The sequence below is a fragment of the Myotis lucifugus genome, unplaced genomic scaffold, assembly GCF_000147115.1.
Source record: "Myotis lucifugus unplaced genomic scaffold, Myoluc2.0 scaffold_123, whole genome shotgun sequence".
NCBI lineage: Eukaryota > Metazoa > Chordata > Mammalia > Chiroptera > Vespertilionidae > Myotis > Myotis lucifugus.
Window position 1 is genome coordinate 949,061 of NW_005871171.1, and position 22,856 is coordinate 971,916.

Sequence of the window (22,856 nt, forward strand, 5' to 3'; positions counted from 1 at the left end):
TATCTTTACTATTACCAGCAACAACACTGTCACTACTGTTGATAGTGTTGTTGATTCTTACCAGCTTTTAAAGTAGAAAGAGAAAGATCTCTGACTTGGTCATTGTGAAAAAGCCAACGAAAACCCAAAATAAAAATGGCCGCTTTGTACACTGCTTAGAACAATGCCTTTTACATAGTATATGCTTAGCATAGATTAGCTATTATTATCAAACCACTTATGAATGTTCTTGGATACACTATTCCAGTATGCTACCAACTATTTAGATTTTTAACATAAGCTTCAGACTCTATCATCTCTAAGGTAAAGGTCCTAGAAGTAATAAAAGTTTACTTATTTAACATATTTTCATTAATTCATTCAACAACTATGGAGTGTCAACAATATGACAGAACTTCTGATAGATACTGGGAATATGGAGAAGGCAGGGAGATAATCAATGAGTAATTTTAAGGGTACAATGGGAGTTTTAAAAAGAGAAGAGCAAGACAAGGCTATGCTGGGTAAATTAGAGGACTCTAATGTGACCTGAGATTGGAATGTATCCAGAAAGTCCTTTAGGGCTAAGCTGAGGCCAAAAGGCAGGATGAGTAGAAGTGTGTCAGCAGGTCAAAGTGACACAGCTGGGCAGTAGAAGCGTGGGGTGGTAGTGTGCCTGGCAGAAGATTCCGCCTGAGCATCTGTCCTGAGCTAGGAGAAAGTGTGCTTCCTCCAGGAAATGAAAGATTGTGCTGGACACAGGGAAGACACGTGAGAGAAGCCTGGATGAGTGAGCAGGGCCACTCACAAAGGCCTTTCCACACTCAGGGGAGGATTTTGACATTTTCCAAGGGCATGTAGAATACAGTGAAGGTTTTAGAGTAAGGAAGTGACATAGAATGGTGTGTTTGTGTGTGTCTTTGTTTAGATGGCTCTGACTGCTGTGTATAGAAAGGGCTGGAGAGGTATGCATGTGAGCGGATATGGCTATGGTGCAGAAAGAGGATAATAGCTTGGGCTAGGCGGGTGTGGTGCAGGTGGAGAAATACTCAGGAGTCAGCCACCATTGGATAATGATCCTCAATTGGTAGCAAATAGTTTAAGGATCTACCTGGGTCTGATGCTACTCTAGAGAGCATCAGCTGTCGCTGACTCTGATCGCCAGTCCCTTGCTTGGTAGTCAGTACACTTCCCTAACAGAGACGTGAGGGTCAGTCCTCAGTACAGTGAAATAGTTTAGAGATTCAGAGTTAGAGTTTGAATCTTGGTTCAGCAATTACTGGCAGTCATAGGACCTTGGAAAAATTAATCCTCTGTGCCTGTTCTCTCATCTGTAAAATGGGCATATGAATACGGTTTATTCATGGGGTTTAGAAGTATGAAAAGCACTTGTGACAACACCTGCAATGGAGAGAATATTCCATGATAATTCTTATTATTTTGTAATCCTTCATTCCACACATACTGAGCCAGGCACTGGGATTCAAGGGTGAATTAGTTCATGTCCTCACTCTCAAGGATACTTACAATCTACAAGGGTTGGATTATAAATCACAGAAATAAACAGGCGCCAGGGGGCCAGCCACAGGCCTGCAGGTGCCAAATATGAGCACCAAGTTAGAAACGGCACAGTGTGGCTCAGGGTTCCAAGTAGCTGCGTCCCTCTAAAGCAGAGAAGTTTATTATTTTAAGAAAAAGCGGCCAAGGTGACCCCTGACTGAAAGCCTGGCAGTTGCAGAGCCCAAGATGTCACTGAAAATGCAAGACAGCTTGAGGGCACCAGAGAGCTTTCCTTCAAAAGCACAACCCTAAAGGGAAAGGCGGTCTCTGTGGACAGTGATTTAAGAGGCACCTGATTCAAATGGAGGATTTTCAAAAGACTATTTGGATCATAAAAAGTGTCTCCAAAGTTTTTTGGTGGCTTTTTTTTTTTAGAGAAAACTCTTTAGTAGCCACCACACAGAGGGGACATTTGAAGCACTGCCTTGTCTGCGGGGCGCACCACCAGGGCGACTGACTTTGAAATGGGCTTCAGGGACTTTTATGAGTCCAGGAGGTATTTTAACGCTCACTGAGAAGCAGAGCCTAGGAAGCCTGTCTCCAGCAGACAGCACTTCGACGTGCACTGGATGGATCCTAGAAGTACCTTTTCTCTCTGCATTTGCAACAATCCTTTCCCTTTATCCTGATAGAAACCACAGTTGTCAACTTCATGTCATTAAATTGGAAACTGGAAATCATCGAAGACATACATTTTCTCCCAAAGCTCCTAAAGCAGCCTGGGTATTAAAATATCCTTTGAGATCCATGCAGAATTTTCGTATATACTAATTCTTTGTCAGGGTCAAGCTGATAGAATCAGGACTATCTGGGCAGTATTTTCCATGGAAACTGTATGTTGATTTAAAAACACTGCTTATTGAAGCACTCATATCATTCTTAATATATTTTAGGAACAACGTGACAACCAAATCTTGAATTCTCAAGAGGGAGGATATTTTTGCTTTTTTTTCTTTATTATTCAGTGGTTCTTTCTTTCTTTTTTAGAATACACACAAACTAAAATTCTTTAATTCACATTTTAAATTTAGAACACAAATATATTCATTGTAACCATAAAAATGTGAGTGTAATAAAACAGTTTAAAGTTCTAGTAGAACTAATGTATTATTTGGCAAAACCCCATGATTTTTATATTTGGAGAAATGAATATATGAATAAGGGAGGTGACTTTCCAATATCTTACAGTGAGTAAATGGGAGCAAAAAGTAAGAAAAGGTGTACTTGTCAGGAATCTCTTGGTCACAAGTGACAGAGAACAATTGAAACTGGCTTTTTTAAAAAGGGGTAGGAGACACTTGGCTTATATACAAGTAGAGTCAGGTCGTAAAACTTTGTTGGGAAAACAGACAAAACACAAGCAACCAGTCACCAGGTTCTATCAAGGCGGAGTGTCCACTGACATCATTGTGCTCAATCCCTGTCCACCGTGGGGTCGTACCTTCCCATATGTTGCCTGCCTTCCGAGGCTCTTGGAGGTGCTCGGGACAGCGCCCGGCTCACATTTCCTGGGTCTCCATGGGATGGGGGCGGGAAAGGAGTCTCTTTATATAATTCTTTGGATCAGGTTGGTTTGGGCTGATGAATTTGGCTTCTCTTGTTATTGCCTATGCCAGTGCTTTTCAAATTCTCTTTCATGAAAGATTTTTTAATTATTTCTTAAAATAGCCAACCTGTCATGGACCAATAATTCTATAGAATACAATTAAGAATGAGTTAGCATAAAAGTGAAAGGGAGCTACACAATACAAGCCTAAATCATGATTAGATTTCACAGCACAAAATGACTGCCGAATTGGCATAAAATTATCTACCCAAAGTCTCTCCATCCCTGCACTTACCTGGTTGCAGAGCAATGCCAGTCCAACCTGTGGGCAGGGCTCTCAGCCGGGCCAGCGACTCCAGCTCACACAGGTGTCCGGTCCACCACCAGGGGCCAGGAAAGCTGTCCTGGGACTCAGCCACGCCCACCGTTTGCATATTGTCTAGGATGCTTTTGTGATATAATGATAAAATGGGGTAGTTGGACAGAGACTATGTGGCCTTTAGGGCAGAAATGTTTACTATCTTCCTTTTACAGAAAAAAGCTTGCCAATTCCTACTCTGAGCAATCACTGTAACCCCAAGACTGTGACTGGTGATTGGCAAGGAGGAGCCACAGGTTCACTCCTGAAGCGTATGGGTGAGGTTAGAGATTGCATGATTCTCCAAAGGAAATGAGATTCAGCTATAAAAAGAAAAGGGTATTATTTTAGAAAGCTAAGAACCTTCAAGTGTCTAGTACAGAATTTAGACCTTTTACTCTTAATTTCCTCTTTTCTTGACTCTACTTAAAATTGAGTGACTATATAAAATAAACACTGCAAAGTGAAAACTCGCCTTAAGTGAATTCAGGCCATAACTGAGACTCAATAGGACTCATATTTCAAATCCTTTGAAGAAGGAAGAGGAATAAAACATGCAAAGGAATACATAATAATTTTACAATGTTATTATAATATGAGTTAATGGCACCTACCGTAATAGTGTATAAAACATGATTGTGTGTAATTGTATTTCTAAATACTTACATAACTCAACTTTCCAGAAATGGAAATGGATACTATTTGAAGGTTATATCTATTTAGAAAATATTTAATAAATATATATCATGATAGAAAAACAGTGGGCTAAACATCAGTTCTTTCCAGAGACTGATGGATGAACAAACTGTAGTCCGTGGGGAGTTAAATAAAGTAAGTGCAGATTATAATCAGGTTAGCATTTCACTGTGTAGCAAAGGGAGTGGAAATGGAAGTCAGTAACAGAGGGTCTTCTATAGCAAGGAAGGCATCTACAAGCAAGTGATGTTGAAGCGAAGTTCCAGCAGGAGAGGAGCCAGCAGCCAGGGGAAGTGGGGATGCAGTCCCACAGAGAGAAAAGCCCGCCCCACGTCCCAGCGGCAGGGAAATCTTGGTCATTTCTAGGAAAAGAAACCCACATGGCTGGAGCAGAGTAAGCAAGAAGAAAAATACTCCGAAAATCTTTAGGAAATTAGAAGGCAAACTGATCAGGCAGGGCCTTTGCACATGCCAATTCTTTGCTGAGTCAGTAAAGTAGAAAGACTTTGCAGGGATAATATGACTTCATTTAATTGTTGAACCATCACTTTCACTGCTGTGCATTAATGAGTAATGATAACAATGACTGAGAAATATTTAAGACAATGTTCTGAACAATTTAAACATATTAACTTACTCAATCCTCCCAGTAACCCTACTATTAACTCCATTTTTCAGATGATGATTATAATTATTCCTTTGTCTGCTAGAAAAATAAATTTGGGTCTTCTTGTGGTTTAGAATACACAGAAATAAGAACTGTCTTTAAACACAAAATAGTTCTAATAGAATAGTTCTTAAGAGGGGAATAGACATCCATTGGTACAGGATTTCCTTTTGGGATCATGAAAATGTTAGTTAATGGTGATAATTGTACATTGTGAATGCACTAAAATCCACTGATTTGTACATTTTAAAATGGCTAATATGGCCCAGCTGGTGTGGCTCAGTGGCTGAGCATCAACCGATGAACCAAGAGGTCACAGGTTCGATTCCCAGTCAGGGCACATGCCTGGATTTGGGGCTCAATCCGCGGGGGAGGGAGGGGCAGTCATGCAGGAGGCAGCTGATCAATATTTCTATCTCGTCAATGTTTCTATCTCTCTATCCCTCTCCCTTCCTCTCTCTGAAATATCAATAAAAATGTATTTAAAAAATAAAATGGCTAATATGGTATGTCTTAGTTATGTGAATATTACCATAACAATTTTTTAAAAATCATTCTTCATAGGGAGGCCCTTCTGGCAAAAAGTGAATGTGTGTCCATTTCCCCAGAAGGAAGCATCATTTTCTAATAATACATATTTTGGAAAGGAAGCCAGTGAAGTGGCACTAATGGGTCTGTTTTTATATTTGAACTAAATGTTCAATGCTGCTCAAATGATTAAGTAAATAGTTGTTGATGATGATGGTGATGATAATGACATCATGTCAAAGATAGCCATGATCATTATTATAGCACTAGAGGTGCAGTGCATGAAATTCGTGCACTGAAGGGGGTGTCCCTCAGCCCAGCCTGCACCCTCTCGAATCTGGGACCCTTGAGGGATGTCCGACTGCCGATTTAGACCCGATCGATGCCTAACTCCTCCCCTGCAGGCCTGATCACCCCAAACTCCTCCCCTGCAGGCCTGATCACCCCAAACTGCCCTCCCCTGACAGCCTGGTCGCCCCAACTGCCCTCCCCTGCTGCCCATCTTGTGGCTGTGGGTGCCACCATCTTTGAGGGTGTGGCATTCAATTAGCATATTCCCTCCTTATTGGCTGTGGGTGCCACCATATTTGAGGGTGTGGCAGTCAATTAGCATATTCCCTTTTTATTAGATAGGATAATCATCATATAATCTGAATGAACTTGATAATCACAGAAAAAATAATCTAATGCATAGCAAACTGAATTTTAGTGCATACATAATTGATTGCTGTCTTTTTTGAAGGGTTATATATGCATGTTTGTGGTAAAGGGGCAAGGAAAAGATTTTAGCCTTATTTATGTGCAACCAAGCAAACAGCAGAGGGTGAACCTTTGCAAGTGGAGTTCAACTATCCCTTTAGTCTCACAGACATTTTTTTAAATTTATTTATTTTTATTAAATGTATTGGGGTACACTGGTTAGTGAGATCATGTTGGTTTCAGGTGTACATTTCTGTATAAAATTTGTATAATGCACTGTGTGCCCACTACCCAAAGTCAAATCATCTTCCATCACCATTTATTAGGCCTTCTCCAACCCCTAAACCCCACCCTCCCTTCCCTCTGGTAACCACCACACTGTTGTCTGTGTCCACAAGTTTCAGTTTTATATCCCACATATGAGTGAAGTCATGGGGTTCTTAGCTTTTTCTGCCTGACTTATTTCATTCAGCATGATGTTCTCAAGGTCCATCCATGTTGTTGCAAATGGCAGTATTTAGTCTTTTCTTATGGTTGAGTAGTATTCCATTGTACCACATCTTCTTTATCCAATCATCACATCACAGAACACTTTTGTTGTCTCCATGTCTTGGTCACCATGAATAGTGCTGCAATGAACATAGGGATGCATATATCTTTATGAAAACATTTTTGAGTTTTTAGAGTAGATACTCAGGAGAGGCATCATTGCTGGGTTGTATGGTAAAATTGTTGTTTTAGAGGAATCACCAGAATGCTTTCCATAATGGTTCCAGTCTACATTCCCACCATTTGTGAATGAGAGTTCCCTTTTCTCCACAACCTCTCCAACACTTTTTATTAATTGTCTTGTTGGAAATAGCCATTTTAACAGGTGTGAGGTGGTAGCTCACTGTATTTTTGATTTGCATTTTCTTAATAGTTACTGAAGTTGAACAACTTTTCACATAACTGTTGGTCATTTGTATGTCTTCTTGGCAGAGGTGTCTGTGCAGGTTCTCTGCCCATTTTTCAATTGGGTTGTTTGGTGTTGAATTTTATTAGTTATTTATATATTAAATTAAACCTTTGTTGGAGCTGTTGTTTGCAAATGTCATCTCCCATTCGGTTGGTTGCCTTTTTGTTTTGTTTCTTTTGCTGTGCAGAAGAATTTTAGTTTTATTTAGTCCCATTCATTTAATTTTGCCTTTACTTCCTTTGGCATGGGCATCTATATAATAAAGAGCCAGGGTCGTAAAGACCGATTAAGGACTGAAGGCTTGACCAGACCGGAAGTCAGTGCTGGGTTGCTGTGGTGACCCAGCAGTGACTGGGGCTTTTGTGGGCACCCTGACCCAGCACTGACTGCTTAGGGGGCTGCAGATCAGGCCCAGAGAGAAGCCTGCAGAGAGAGAGGCAGGGTCTGATCCGTAGCCTCTGTGGCAGCTGTTGATCAGAACTTGCCTCTCTTTCTCTACCAGCCTGGCCAACAGCCCTGCCTCCATTTCTCTCCAGGCCTCCACCAGGGCTGCTGATCAGCCCCACCTTTCTAACCAGGCCCCGTTGATAGGCCCAGAGACACTGACTGGCATAGAAACTGACCAATCAGAACCAAATCTGGGTCAACTGTGAGGAGCCAATGGCTGCCTAGAAGGCAGAGCTTTTGATGCTGGCATAGAAACTGACCAATCAGAACTAAATTGGCCGGCAGAGGATGGCAGTTAGGGGCGAGATCAGACCAACAGGGGAGGGCAGTTAGGGGCGATCAGGCAGGCAAAAGCAGTTGGGGGTGAGATCAGGCCGGCAGGGGAGAGCAGTTGGAGGTTCAATCAGGCCAGCAGGGAAGGGTAGTTAGGAGTGATCAGGCAAGCAGGCAGAGAGGTTAGGGGCTATCAGGCAGGCAGGCAGAGGGGTTAGGAGCAAACAGGCAGGCAGGAAGGTGAGTAGTTCCAGATTGTGAGATCGGGCCTAAACCGGCAGTTGGACATCCCCCGAGGGGTTCCTGATTGGAGTGGGTGGAGGCTGGGCTGAGGGAACCCCCACCCTCCATGTAAGAATTTCGTGCACTGGGCCTCTAGTCCTATATAATAAAAGCATAGTATGCAAATTGTCCCCTCAACTGGGAGGTCATCTGAGAGTTCGACCAGGGGGCAGGCCTGCTGGGGGAAGGGAGGGAGACTCCACTGGCAGCCGGCAGCCACTGGTAGGACTAGGGACCCTACCAGTGCACAAAAATTTCATGCACTGGGCCTCTAGTTTTTTAATAAGGATCTTTCCTGTGCAGCCATGAGTCCTTGCGGAGCTCACCACCTGAGCTGGAGGGAAGCCGCTTGCTCAGCCTTGGTTTTGAACTCGGGCAGGCTCCTGCACTGCCATCCTACCCAGAGCTGCTCTAGGCATGAACTGTTCTCAGAGCAGCTGTCCTCATCAGCCTGCTGCAGCCCTGTGAGGCCATCCCTGCACTAGGGTGCATCCCTGACCAGGATTTTAATCGGATCCAAGCCTGGCAGACACACTGCTCCTGCAGCACCGGCCACTGGGACTGCCCAAGGACTGAAGTTCACCTGCTCCACACAAAGCAGTCACAGACCCGCAGCTTTTCCTGTCGGCTCATTATATTCCAAGTGTTTTCCCATCTGATTCTAAAAAAAAAAAAAAAGAAGAGGAAATCCTCTACCAAATCAGAATTGTTATTATCAATCCTTTCTTTACCCTTTTACCACAATTTGCCATCCAACCCTTAACGTTTAAGCTAATAAGCTTTAAAATGTCCCCCATCTGATCAACAAAACTATCAATGGCCATTTAAAGTGAAAGTCTCTGCAAGGGTAGCAGGGGATAATGGTTTCAGACTCGTGCTGCGCCACAGGGGTGTACACAGTGCCTTCAAAGGATCAAAATGTGGCCAAGCAATAAAAATGACTCCTGCTAAGACTGAACTTACCTACTCCAAAACAAAGGTTACACGAAAAGGCTGTCAGGTTATAGAATGTGCGGGTTGGTGAAAAAAGTCAGAGTGCATGTCAATGCAGCGAAAGGGCAGCAGCACTGCCTTCTGCCAAGCAGGCCACAAAGGCCAGAGTGTGCCCCTGAAATACGGCAGCGTTTCCTCTGCACATGTGCGAGAGCAGAGCCCGGCAGGAAGTGATCTACTCAAACAGCGAAGGGTTGGAGGATGCCTAGTGTACGAGATACCTGCAGAAACCAAACAGTTCAATCCTTTCAAGCATTTAGCCAAAATGTCTAGTGTCTAAAAGTGTTCAGCAAACACAAAACATTAGAAAGCACTGCCCAGAGGACAGTCATACATGACATAAGCTGTATGCATCCAATGTCTTCTGCTTGTGTCTTTTAGCGGGTTCTCTCACACTTGTTAACGTTTGAGGATGGCTATAACCTTATGATCACCTTATTCAAAATCAAAGGTCAGCTTTTAAATTCCTCTTCCTCGCCTTATATTCCTTTTCTATTTCTATTTGTGTAACAAATTACACAAATCTAGCAACTTAACAAACACTTGTTAACTCGAAGCCTCTGTGTGTCAGGCATTCAGGCTGACTCAGCTGGGTCCTCTGCTCAGTATCTTACCAGGCTGCAATCGAAGAGCCAGCTGGGCTGTGTTCTCATCTGGAGTCTCGATGAGGGAAGAACCCACTTTCAAACTATTCAGGCTGTTGGCGGGATTTAGTTCCTGGCAACTGTCTGGCAGAGGACCCTCGCCTCTTGCTGGATGCCAGATGAAAGCCACTTACAGGTCCTACTAGGAGCTGCCTGCAGTTCCTACCACATGTTCCTCTCCACAGGCTGTTCACAAAGCGGTGGCTTGCTTCTTTGAGACCAGCAGGAGACTCTCCCCCAGTCTACTGGAACGGAGTCTTATATAAAGAAACAATGTCATGTTTCTTTACATAAAGGGTTCTCCACTCCTTTTTCCATATCCTATTTCTTAAAACCAAGTCACAGTCCTGCTACACTCAAGCAGAGGGGGCTGTACAAGAACGTGAATCATTGGCGGTCACCATAGGGTGTGTCCCCACACACCACACATGTAGAAAACATGTTTTCTCAATTTATACTCCAGGGTAATTTCCAATATCTGAGAGCTGGTTTAAACCCTCTTTGGACATAATCGAAGCAATACTGAGTTCCACTGGTCTGTGTTTGGTTGCCGTCTGATTGGTTCCTGATTGGCTTACTAGTGCCCAAAAATTCAGGGTGAAATAACTGTCCTTACACTGAGAAAATGTTATATATTTTTGAAATATTTTCATAGAAGTTAATTTTCCAGGGTGCTCTTAGTACCTAACAGTGACCATTTCATTGAATTTGGCAGATGAAACATTCCTGAAAATATCCTTACTTTTGAAATGACAAATATACCCACTGAATTCATTTGAATCATTCCTAAAGGCAGCCATACTGAAAATGAATTAGAAACATGTACTCCTATGGCCATAGATACTCTACATTGTTTTTCTGGACTGAAACGGTATTTTCTATGGCTTCATGCAAAGCCTAAGATACAGGAAGAATCTTGGACATTTGAAGTTCTAGGCCATGCACACCAAATCTAGAGCTCTCAGACTGCCATCCTGCCTTCTCATCCATGGAAGACACTGATAATCAGTCACAGTTTTCATTCTCCTCGGGGTGAGACAGAGCTTTGAAATCTTAAACTCTACATCCCAGACAGTGACTGGATTAGAAATTGAGTTAAAGCCTGTTGACCATCTTTTGTCTGGACTTACCCTACCGTCACTTATCTAATTTACCTCATCATAGCACCAACTCTTCGTCCCAAAATTTCACGAAAAATGAGATAATCTGCTCAAAAGCAAATAGCAAACATAGGCTGATGGAGAGCAATGTTGAGATAGTGTAGGGAAGAGATCCTTGCTACTGGTGTTACTGACATAAAGAGAAAGGTTTGTTGAAATAATATTTATATGGAAAAAAATGAGATCAGTAGTATTATTTGTAAATTATAATCTATGATTACCAGACAGTCACATCAGAGCAAACAAATTTGCTGAAAACCAGTAGCTAGAGCCTGGCCAGGTTGCTCAGTTGTTTGGAGCATCATCCCATGCACCTAAAGGTTTAAGGTTTGATTCTCAGTCAGGGCACACACCTAGGATTCAATTCCTGGTCAGAGTGCTTATGGGAGGCAACCGATCAATGTTTTTCTCTCATATTGATGTTTCTCTCTCTCTCCCTCTCCCTTCCTCTCTTTCTTCCATCCACTCTCTCTAAAGTTAATAAATATATCCTCAGCTGAGGATAAAAACAAACAAACAAAAAACTAGTAGCTAGAATTTTTCAGCTCTTCTCCCTTTATCATACCCTTTAAACTTACCATTCAGCTGAGCTGCAGTATCCATAAGGAGAAACAGATGTTGTTAACTAAATTATTTTGGGCTCACACAGTGTGGAAAGGTGACAGATTTATTGTGCTCTACCAAAGAGTAAAGGGAAGAAATAGATACATTATTCCTTTTTGGCTATCAGGTAAATGTAAGTTAAAATGTGTTCCTTGATGTAAACCAGCTCATTACAGTTCTTAAGATTTTATACCTTTTGATTTCAATTTGTTCTTACTTATTCAGAAGAACAAGAGAAAGGTCAGATATCTATTGTATTGATTTTCCACAATGTATATTAAGAATACTCAGATGTAAAAGCATCTCTCCACTTTGCCTCTGAAAGGGAGAAAACTCATTAGATCTTTGCAATCGTATTTAATTTGCTTTTCATAGTCAAGATTATATCCATTGCTATTTTTTAAATAAACATATAATGTAAATATCTGTTCACATTATAGCAATAAATATGGAAATAATGCTCAGCCTGTTGAGATGATAAATTTAAACATGAAGTAAAAAGTATGAAAACGTGAAAATATTACTATTTGTTTTCACATTTGAAAACAAATGTGAAAATATTACTATTAGCAAATGAAGTTACCATAAATGTTATTAATATAATTATCTTCATAGATTTAATAGAATTCTAATCATATATTTCTACTTGTAGACAAGTTGAAATAACTTATTTATTCTAAAGCTCAATTAGAAATACACTAGAAAAGGTAACCATTGTCCTTATATCTAAAGTTTAGATTCTAAACAATAAAACCTAAATTAATTGAATAGAGTCAATAGAGTGTGTGCTTGGTAAATATCAGGAGATTATTTTATGCTGTAAAATGATTCTGATGACTCTCTTCTCTAAATTTAAGAATGTTTGGATATATATATTCCTTTAAATTTTAAAAGAATACAATTTATTAAATGCAAATAATATTTATCAAACTTATCATCTTTCAATCTTTTTCTGATAGTTAGTTACCATAGATTAACTGAAATCACTTGCCTGCCTTTATTACTATCCATATAGTTTACTTATTCAAATTCAAATCAAATATATCATTTTAGAATTACAGTAGATAATTTTAGTGTTAGTCAGTATTTAATTGAGCATTTGTTATATACCAGGAATAGTTCTAAGTAATGTAAGTGATAATGATGGTCATCATCATCATCAATAACATTCATATAGCATTTTATATGACAGGTCCTCTTCCCAATTCCTTCTGTATTAACTGTTTAATATATAATCATCATAACAACTCTGAGGTAGGGACACTGTGGTTATCCCCATGTGATGAGAGTGGACACCAAGGTTAAGAAGTTACATACTTAGTCAAAGCCTCATCAATCCTACATTTCACTTCATAGATGACTCTCACCCACATCACAGCGCTGTTCAGAGCACAGCCATGGTGACCAGGCCTGTCCATTTGCTTACAAACTTCATTCTGCTTCTTTCATCATTTATTGCACTTAGATTTATCTTTCACAATATAGAACTGAGCACTTCCAAAAACTTACCTTTAAAAAACATCATTCACTACCATTTTAAAAGTAGATACTATTTTATCAACATGAAGAATAATGAGTAGCCAGCTTAAGGAAATGTCCTTTACAAAATTAGGTACTAGTTCCATTAGCTCTTCACAATTTTCTTTACCCACTATCAGAAGTACAGTTTCACTCCCATGACCATCTTCCATATGGATTGACTGAAGACCATGCAGTGTCTCCTACAGAGATGGCTCAGGACTCCCAGAGAGGCATCCAAGGAGCTCGGTGGAAGCTGCAAGGCTTTTCATGACCTACTCTAAGGAATTCTAGATGCCACTTCTGCTGCATTCTTTTGGTCAAAGTACTAGTGCCATCAGAGGCTCAGCATGAGGGAAGTGAGACTATTTCTCAAGGGGAGGAGTAGCTAACTTTTTGCAGCAAACTTTAATCTACCTGGAGATGGAGTGACCTGATTGGACAAGCCTCGTCATGTGCCATCTCTGTTTCAAGGGATGGGGTCAGCTCCATCTGAGGCATCTGACTAACATTGTCAGACCCCTAGTTCCCCAAAGGAAAATTAGGGTGTGAATGCCAGAAGACAAGGTAGCAGATAGTTGCTAGGTATCACAAAACCTTTGATTCAAACATGCATTATAGAATAAAATATACATCAAAATTTGTGGCCTGTATTTGTATTCTAACTCTGCCAATCAGTAACTTGAGCTAATTACATAAATTTGAACATTACCTTTCTTATCTATAAAGTTTGGAGTAGCCCAGGGAGATTCAAATGTTGAAACAAAGCATTGTTTACAAGCTACCCTGGCCATTCATTTTCAAAATGCAATTCACATTATTCACTTTGATCAATAAAAGCAGATAGATACACTTTGGTCCCTGTTCATGTGAGAGAGTACCTCTGTGCATCTTTGCCATGATACACTATTTCCTATTTTATCTTTAAAATTCATTTCTCTTGGAATCCTAAGCACTCAAGGCCATCAGTCTTTTAAAGAATATTGGAGGTCACCCAAGCCATCTTAATAATGAAATTTAGGGCTGAAGTTAGATTTCTTCTTTTATTGGTCATCACTGATAAAACTTGATTGCTTAATATTTTTTCCTGGACATTCAAGTACTGGAAGCTGTCTTCCCAATTCAGTGATTAAATGTGTCTTAAAATACCAGAAAGATGACTTCTCAGTCTGTGCTTTTTCATCATGGAGGCAGGGCTGAAACTGAGCTGTCCTTCAAGTAATGTTTGCCTTGCTTTATACATTTTACAATCTGAGTGCTAGCTGGGAAACTTAAGCTACTTATGTTGTAGCTCGTTCATATTTTACAATTTCACTTATTTATATATTCAATTAATATGTCTAGTTCTTTATCTCTTCAATTAATGTGTCTAGTTACGGAACCTAAGTAAAAGTGGTCTTAGATTGAAAGCAGCCAGGATATTGTGTGGCTTCTAAGGACATAACTAGTTCTCCCTCCTGCTCCTAGAAGAGATAATAACAGAGAAGGAGAAGAAGAGAATGAGAGCAATTGAGATTATTCCATTGTGTTCTGTGTGTAGGAGTCACAGCACTGATGATAAATAAGATCATCTGAGGTGATTACAGATACAGCACTCAGTGACACCAAGTCCTGTAATCAAGTGGTCTGCAATAGGAGGAGTGATACAAATGCTGAGCAAGCCTCCTCCAGGCTACCTCTGATGGAGATGTAAACTGGAGGAAATGTCTGGTGAGGACAGACTGCTTGCTTCTGCCAAAAGAATTCATTCATTCCCAGAGTCTACTACATTGCACTTTCCAAACACAGCACCATGGCCCAGGAGGGGAAATTCATCTGATGGAGAAACAGCATTATTTGAGATGAGAGAGAACTTGCTCTCGTCAAAAGTGATCATTTCCAGTATCCTCATTGCATCTTTGATTGGCTACAGTGAGTATGTCCAACTCTGGCCTGCGGGCTGCATGCCTTGTTTATTTGGGCCATGTTAGCCTTTGAGTTTGACATACTTGGTACAGCAACTGCATTTACGTAAAGCCTAGTTAATGAAGAAGACTGAAAAATTCCACAATACGCCAGCCTCACCTGCCCTCATTCACTCACAAACACACATGCACTTTCGCTCCAGAATGCCAAATCAGTAATAGTTCCCAGAATACAGCATTCCAGCCCACAGCTTGGGGCTGTGCACAGCTTTGCCTCCACTGAGATTACCCAACTCTACTTTGCATCCTTCACCACTTATCTCAGACATCAACCTCTAATAAGCTCTGGAGGGAGTTGCTTCTCTGATTCACAATTCTGCCCGTTACCAGCTGTGTGAGCATGAGCAAGCTATGCAGCCTTGTTTAATTCCCTCCTCTCTAAAATGGGATAATAATAGTGCTCACATTCCAGGACCATCAAGGATTAAATTAGAGAATCAATGCAATTCAAGGAGCACAGTGCCTGGCCCACAGTAAGAATTCCATAAATGTTTTATTTGATTATTAACTCTTGTTTGACAGTGTGGACTTCATACATGTCCATTATCAGTGCCATCAAAAACCAACATTAAAGTAAGCAGCAGCTTCCGCAAGTACAAAATTACACACTTATTACATAACATGTGGCATTAACATTTGTCGAGATATATTATGCAACTCAAAGCATTTTAGATAAAGTAGCAGTCTAATATATTATAGGTTAACAGAGTATAATAAAATGACATGTTCTTCACATCATACAATATAATACTTTACAGCAATATTAACAAACTATTCACATGAAGCATTGCAGGAGTATTAAAGGGAAACAGAGAGGGAAGTGGTTATTTAAGAACCTCGACATCTATGTTCTTCTATGCTTCAAACTGGGCGGTTGATTTTCTACTCATCAATATGAGAAAAAAAGGAAGGTTCAAGCTATTATTTTGTTAAGTAGAGAAGAAATTTCTCCCAGAAAGGCCCTGCAGGCTGGAGAGCTTCATTCACAGCTCGTGGTCAGACCGCAGCATTGCCCTGAGGGTAGGGAAATCCCTGCTGCCTTTACACACCACACAAGGTGCACACAGATACTCAGGAGCCTAACTACAGGAGTGGTAGGACACAAGTTGGCATCTACTTCACATCTGTGACTGAGACGGCCAGTGCCATGAAGGAGTTCTAAAAGCTAATTATAATGCTTAGCACAAACAGGGCCATGTACCCTAGAGGTAGGTATACCGGTAGCTAATACTGAAACAACTGTTCATATCTTACAGAAAACATTACTTTTTTCCCTATAACTGAAAAATGCAACATTAGGACAATATGGAAAGACAACATGAGAGTTTCCTGGGGGCTCAGAAAAATAATTCAGAATAAGCCAGCTTGTGGGAGAAAGGTCCATCTGATGGTGGACTAAAGAGACCCAAATGAAATCTAAGCAACTTCTTATACGTTAAAATTGAAGGAAGATGCACATCCATTCCTGACTCTTCCTCTTCATTCTGGCTGGCAGGGTGATCATCCTGTTTAACCACTAAGGGTGAGAGAGGAGAAATATCCATGAACATGAAATAAATTACCTGTAAGTTATGAATCACTTAGAATGAATGTATGTAAAAACTTCTGGGGGTGAGGAAATCCAAGTCCAGTGACAGAGGAGGACCCGACAGCCAAGATGTGTTCTCTCTTTGCTGGTAACGCTACAATCACACAACAGGGACCATCCCATTCCTCCCAAACACGTAGGTGGGTGGTGCCATTTTTTCATCTAAACTTTTTTGCCAAATAGTCTCAATAAACAGAATCATTTTGTTGTTCTAAATATTAGCAATGATTATCTTCATGCTCCCTACCCCAGGTATTTTATACAAAAAAAATCATAATAATTTTTGTCTTGATGCCATTAGTATCCCAGGGTCTGTTCTTGTAGAAATAAGATTCTTGTGGTTAAATGTCTCTGCTTGAATGTTTGTCCCCAACATCATTGACTACTGTAGGCCCTGAGACTGAGCTGGACATATCATCCAGAAGCAAAGAGCTGGGTGAGGATCTCTCACAAGGCAGGTGACTGGGAAAGCACTGCCCACTATTCTCTCCTTCCTCATGTGATTTCATAGAAAACTCGCATCTGTCTTCCACTCTGCTGAATGGACAACTGCTGTGTTTCTCTGAGCCTTGGCTGGGATAAGAGCTATACTGCTGGGCTGTCTGCACAGCCCAAGTCCTTCTGTTGCCCTCAGGGGCTTGTGTTCCTGTTTCTCTTGCAGTGAGTTGGCTTCTGGGACAACAGAGCATGGGGAGGTCGCTCCATGAGTCCTTTTGAGAGCTATTTTCTCTTCCTCTGATCTGGATGCCCGTGCTTTCTTTTTGAGGGACCAGTTTTTCAAACTGGCTAAACCATTTCTCAACCATGTGCTGGCTTGAAGAGTAGCAGAATGCATTGGTGAGTGACTCTCTATGGTGTCATTTTTTGTATAAGCCAGGTGGCTGCTGGCCTGCCCAGTGGAGGCAACAGGCATTCCAGAAATGAGACTGGAGCTGCAAAAGTCAGAAGAAAGTTCGTCCTGCACACTTTGAGCCTGATAAGTGCAATCAAGGTCTTAAAAATGGTGATGGAGTAAGTGGAAGCCACACTGACACTCTGCCAGGACCAAACTGGAAATAAAACTAAAATACAGAAAAACCACCCTGAAAAATCAACTGGAGACCAGCTGGAGAGTAACCAAGGATGGAAAGTGGTGACCGCATAGAGACTGGTAGGACGCATGAAGACATGAAAGGGTTGGCCAGGCTCCCACAGACAGCAGCTGAAGGTCTGGAGGGGTATCTCAGCTGTGGGGGAGATTGCCACTGAGAACTCTGGGATTGAAACCCCAAGTTGAGTTCCCAGCCCAGAGAGTCAGAACTGAGAAAGATACCCACAGAACATTTGGCTAGGAGAAGCAACAGGGGTGCTGTCTGCCAGCAAGAGATGTCTGGAAATGCAGGCACCCACTTAAAGGGCCAATGCATAAACTTCATGTGCAGCCACTCACCTTAGGCTCTGGGAGGAAAGGGGGAGAGTGAACTGGAGCTGTGTGAGGAGAGGCCAGGGTTGGGGGTTCTGGGCTTGGAGCTTGGAGGGCAGCCATCGGTTTCCTGTGCTGAGTCCTTCCCTCACGCTGCGGAGGACATCTTTCTCCTGCTGACTCTTGCTACCCAAGTGATTTTTGTCTGGGGGTTCATTTTGCCTCAGATGGTCCTTATCTTTTGCGGGGAGAATTGCATCACAGCTGGACTTGCATGGCTTTATCTTGTAAAACTGCCTGAAAGGGGAAGCACTGAGTCTAGATAGTTGGTGCTGGGTTCCGAACAGCCCCGGCGTCGCCTCGGGCTTTTTGGAGCATCTTCTGCAGCTGTGGTCAGGGAGCTGGGTGTGGTGGTGCCAGGTGGCCCGAGTGCTCCTGCAGGTGGCCTCCGGTGCAGGGCTGGGACGGTAGCCGCCGGGGTTCCGGAGGCCGTTCCATTTGAATGTCTGCACGTTCAGAAAGGCCCAAGTCAAAGTCGCTCAGGGTGAAGACCACCCACTCAGGCTGGTCAGGGTCATGGTCACGGAGGGCGAAGAGGGAGTCCACGCTTCTGCTTCCCTGACCGAGGCTCTTCACCATGTCCCTGCCGGAGCGTCACTGCCCACACTCAGCTCACGTTCCAAGCTGGGGGAGAGAAGTCAGTCACCCCCAAGCAAGAGATCCTGGAGGCATTCTCGCTAGGACACATCTCCTAAAGCTCTCCAAGGAGGGAAGTGGTCTCTTCTCCAAGTTCTCGGCAGCAGTTTCCAATCGGAAATTGAATAAGCAGACTGACCTTTTCTGGTTCTGGGCTGGAGGAATAGAGGCCGCAGAATGCTTGGGGCGATGCACAGCGCTAAGGTAAATGCCGTCATCTGCCTGGATGAGGGTGTTGCTCAAGGCTGTGAACTGCCCCAGAAAGGCCCTCGGAAGCTCGTCTAGCAGCCCCTGAATTGCATTTGTTTTCTCTTCATCTTTTCTCTGACACATCGCACAGACCAGTGATGACAGATCTGATGACCACACACTTCCAGGAGTATTTCCTACAACAGCCTTTCAAACAGATGCTATCACAGATACGGAGTCACAGTCCAGGTCATTCAACCCCGGGATTCAGTTTCCCCTTCAGCTCTCTGAGAGATTTCACACCGGCTGGCTGTCTGAAGACGCCCTTTGTGAGGGTCCTTTCTGATTAAGAAAAGAAAGTGTCCCTGAGATAGGTTTGGGCAGCTGGTCACTCGCACAGTTTCTTGGCAGAGATACTCCACAGAGCTGTCCTGGCACAGGAGAGGTTGGTGACATGGGCAAGTTACCCAGGCGAGTGCTAGAACTCGCCAACAGGCCCGCTTTATGACAGACCTTCTCCTGGCCTGAATCGCTCAGCTGCAGGGCTACCGCGGGCAGCTGGGCTGCGGGGTGAACTGGCACCGCATCTGCAGGGGCAGATATTGCGAGAGGAAGGGCTGCAGAGGGTGGAAGGATTGGCGAAGTCTGAGGATGCCTGTGGCAGGAGTGCAGTGTCTGGAAGGCAGCTATTTTAATTCCATAGGGACACTCATGCCCAATAAGTGGACACGGTGTCCCTTTGCCAGAATGAACCCATAACTGGTCGCCTCTCTCAAAGCCCGTAATCCTGGCATTGGTAGTGACGTGTGGATAACTTCATCCACTGTGTCCCAGTTCCCTCCCGTCACAGACCTAGAATAGGCACAGTTCCCGTGTCCGTGGTGAAGACTTGCAGGGGAATGCTCTTCGGGTAGACGGTGCGTCACTGGAGGAGGGAGAGCCACTGTCCTTCTGCTCTGGGAACTGAAAGTGGCCACAAAGTTCGCCGCGGGCCAGCGCAGCACAAACGACCTCGTGGTATCCGTATTGCCATCTCCCACTCCGTCCACACAGCTTGCTGTCCACGCGTCACTTCATTTAATTTTATTTTTTATCCTAAAGTTGTTATATTTGATTTTGGCCACAACAAACAGAGCATTGACCCAGGAGGAGACGCGCTCCGCCTCTGCCGGCCTCTCTGAGCTGACAGGCCAGCAACCCCCGGAGCCGCTGGCGCAGAGATGAGAGAAGCAGGGGCCACGGCAGCAGGTGCCTCTCCAGGCCCGAGGCCTTTCCTAGAGCCTTCTCCAGGGTGAGGGATGGAGTAAGGCGGGAAGTTCTAGAATTAGAACTAACACAGGGCCTGGGCCTCCAGCATTCAATCCCTGCTGTGATCAGTTGGCGCGCCCCTCAGAGGCGAGCAAGGAGGGCGCAGGGAAGCGGTGATGGTGTTGTGGATCCTGGGAGGGTGGGGGAGAGGGGCTCAATGTCCTCTTCTTCTTGGTGCCCAGGCCTCCCTGGTGTAGACACACCTGTCAGGGAGGAGGATGGTCCCAGCTGCCCGCCTAGAGTCTCCTGCTTTGCGGGCAGATGTTCAGGGTCTCTCGGCTATAGCCATCTCCACAAGTTCCCAGGTCCCAGCCATTAATTCCACAGGGCCCGCTCTTCAATGTGAGGCAGAGGACAGGGACCCTGCCCGGCCAGCTCAGCAGTGCAGGCAGGCGGGAATATAAATGTTATGATTTCAAAGCATTAACCACAGCACTGACCACATTGATTACAAGTCAATTATAATCACTTCTATTAGCCTAGGAGCTCCTTAGGGCTGAAATTTATTCAGTTGGTCCTTTGCCCCAGCACAGTACCAGGAGTGCAATGCAGTTTTGTTGAGTTGAATTATATCTGGATGAGGTCAGCTGATGCTTACTTGTATAATAGCAACAAAAGTTAAGGTTTTTGTACTGGGCATTGGTCTTGGGCTTTATGTGTGTTAATCCCTCCAATTGTACAATCCTTTAAGTGAGGTCCTAGTATTATTACCATCTTAGAGATTAGAAAACAGGTAGAAAGACATTAATCCTTTTTCCAAGACCAAACAGTATCTGACTATGGATTTGAAGCAAGGGGATCTGACTCCAGAGAGTTCCCTCTTAACCTCACTGTAATGATTCACTGCTCAAGATACTCATTAACAGGTATATGTGTGGGTGAGTATATATAATAGATTGTTGTCAATTTATTTCAAATAAGCTTTTAAATAAAGCTCACAGTACCTCTATTTTCTTCAAAACCATGTATACATCATGTTAATCTGGGTTCTTGACAGTTGTCAGTTACAGAGGCACCATTCAAACTAATTTAAGCAAAACAGAAGATGTAGCTGGCTTTTATCAAAAGTCCCAATGTCAAGTTAACTGCAAATACACTTGGACACAGGCTATGAGAGAAAGCTCAAGACTTGGTCTCTTGGTCACCATCTTCTGACTGTGATTTTGTGTATGTTGTCCCTATTCTCAAGCAGGACCACCCTATGTGGGAGACCTCATGGGAGAGCTTTCTTTTCTCAAAGGAGCCAATCAAATTCCTAGAATTAACACATTTGCTAGTTTTATTCACATCTGAACCAATCACTGAGGCAAAGAAGGGGAGAGGCAAAGAGGTTGGAACTAGGTCACAGGACCGTATAAATTGAGAAGGTGAGAAAACGTTGCTTCCCTAAAGGTCAACCCAAGTATTACTATAAGGGGGGCGGGGAAGTAGAATTGTTGCTTGGGAGGCCAAATAACAGATGAGAACAACACTGGTTTCAGTTTAATTTTTGTCTATAAAGCCTGCTTCTTGGATCTTTACATGACAACAAGCTTAGCAATAGATACTAATATAAGACTAAAAAATGTTTAAATATCAATTATTCTAGTCCCAAATAATGAGTTGATACATGTGTGTATATGTTTCATAAAATGGGGCTTTTTGCTCTAAAATACAATTTAGGAAGGGTCTCTTTAAAAAGTGACTTACAGCTGCCTCATCGTTCTACACCAACTACTTTGCAGAGCATCATGCATTTCAGAAATGAGCTGAGATTAGAATATGTGTTCCCACGACTTGCATACTCTATATGATTTACCCTTTGCATAAAGGGGACATGACTCAGGAAAAGGTGCGTACTCAAATTCATAGTTAAAAGAAAGTAATTCTGATATATTTCGTTTTGTAGAAAGGGGGTTTTATGACCCAACAAAGTAGTATGGCTTTACGAAGAATTTCATATTAAGTCATATTGCATTGGTGATTTTTTTTTTTTTTGAGAAAAGTTGTCATCTGGAAAGTGAACTGAAATGGTTTTGGAACTCGGCACTTGGCCTAGAGTCAACTTAAAAACTCAGAACAGAAAAAAAATGTTTTTTAGACCTGTCTTCTTCCTAAATATTACCAACTCAAAAAGATTTTAAGATTTTCCCCATGGCTCATACTCAGGAAGAGAGAGATTTTTGGCTTCCAGATGTAGGACAGAAAATAATATTAAATAAACAATAAATAAATAAGTAGTAAAAGCTTTTAGTTTAGTTGCTATATATTCCTTTTTGTTTTGATGGCTGATTTTTAGTCCTCTCCAAATTTCTTTCTTGTGCTACAGCAAGCCTCAGAAGACACTTCACCATGAGAGAGATTTCTACATGTTCTCCTCTTCTGACCCAATAGCACCAGATCTAAATGAATCTCAATAGTTTTGTAAAATTGAATTCAGCTTCTCTAGACCATAACAGTTGGTGTCACTCCATTGTGAGCATATCTGGATTGTAATTAAGCAACTCAACATTACCTCTGGCACGGAAGTGCTCTGGGAGATGCCTAACTCACATACAGCTGTGCCAGTTCTGTACCTCTGCATCTGGTGTGTTGTAAAGGACAGTGTGAGTGTGCATGCAAAGCAGAGAGACACAGAATGAGAGCAGGAAGCCACTCTCAGGATGGTCTACAGGCCATAGGCGATCTGAATTTTTTAATTTGAATGCAAAAAATAACCAAAAAACATTCTTTGGTCATAGTGAATATTTACAGAAGTAGATAGAAGTGGCCGTGATCTGGCCTTGGGGCAGTCATGTATCTGAATCCATTCATCTATT

At 42.5% G+C, this 22,856-nt stretch overlaps 1 protein-coding gene and 1 pseudogene across 1 annotated transcript in view; one reads left to right on the forward strand and one right to left on the reverse strand.

The window, feature by feature from the left end:
• The window catches only part of FAM19A1 (family with sequence similarity 19 member A1, C-C motif chemokine like), a 492,146-nt gene that overhangs the window by 445,169 nt on the left and 24,121 nt on the right, over positions 1 to 22,856 (forward strand). The window lies entirely within an intron of this gene.
• LOC111827039 lies at positions 16,805 to 21,758 on the reverse strand (annotated as a pseudogene).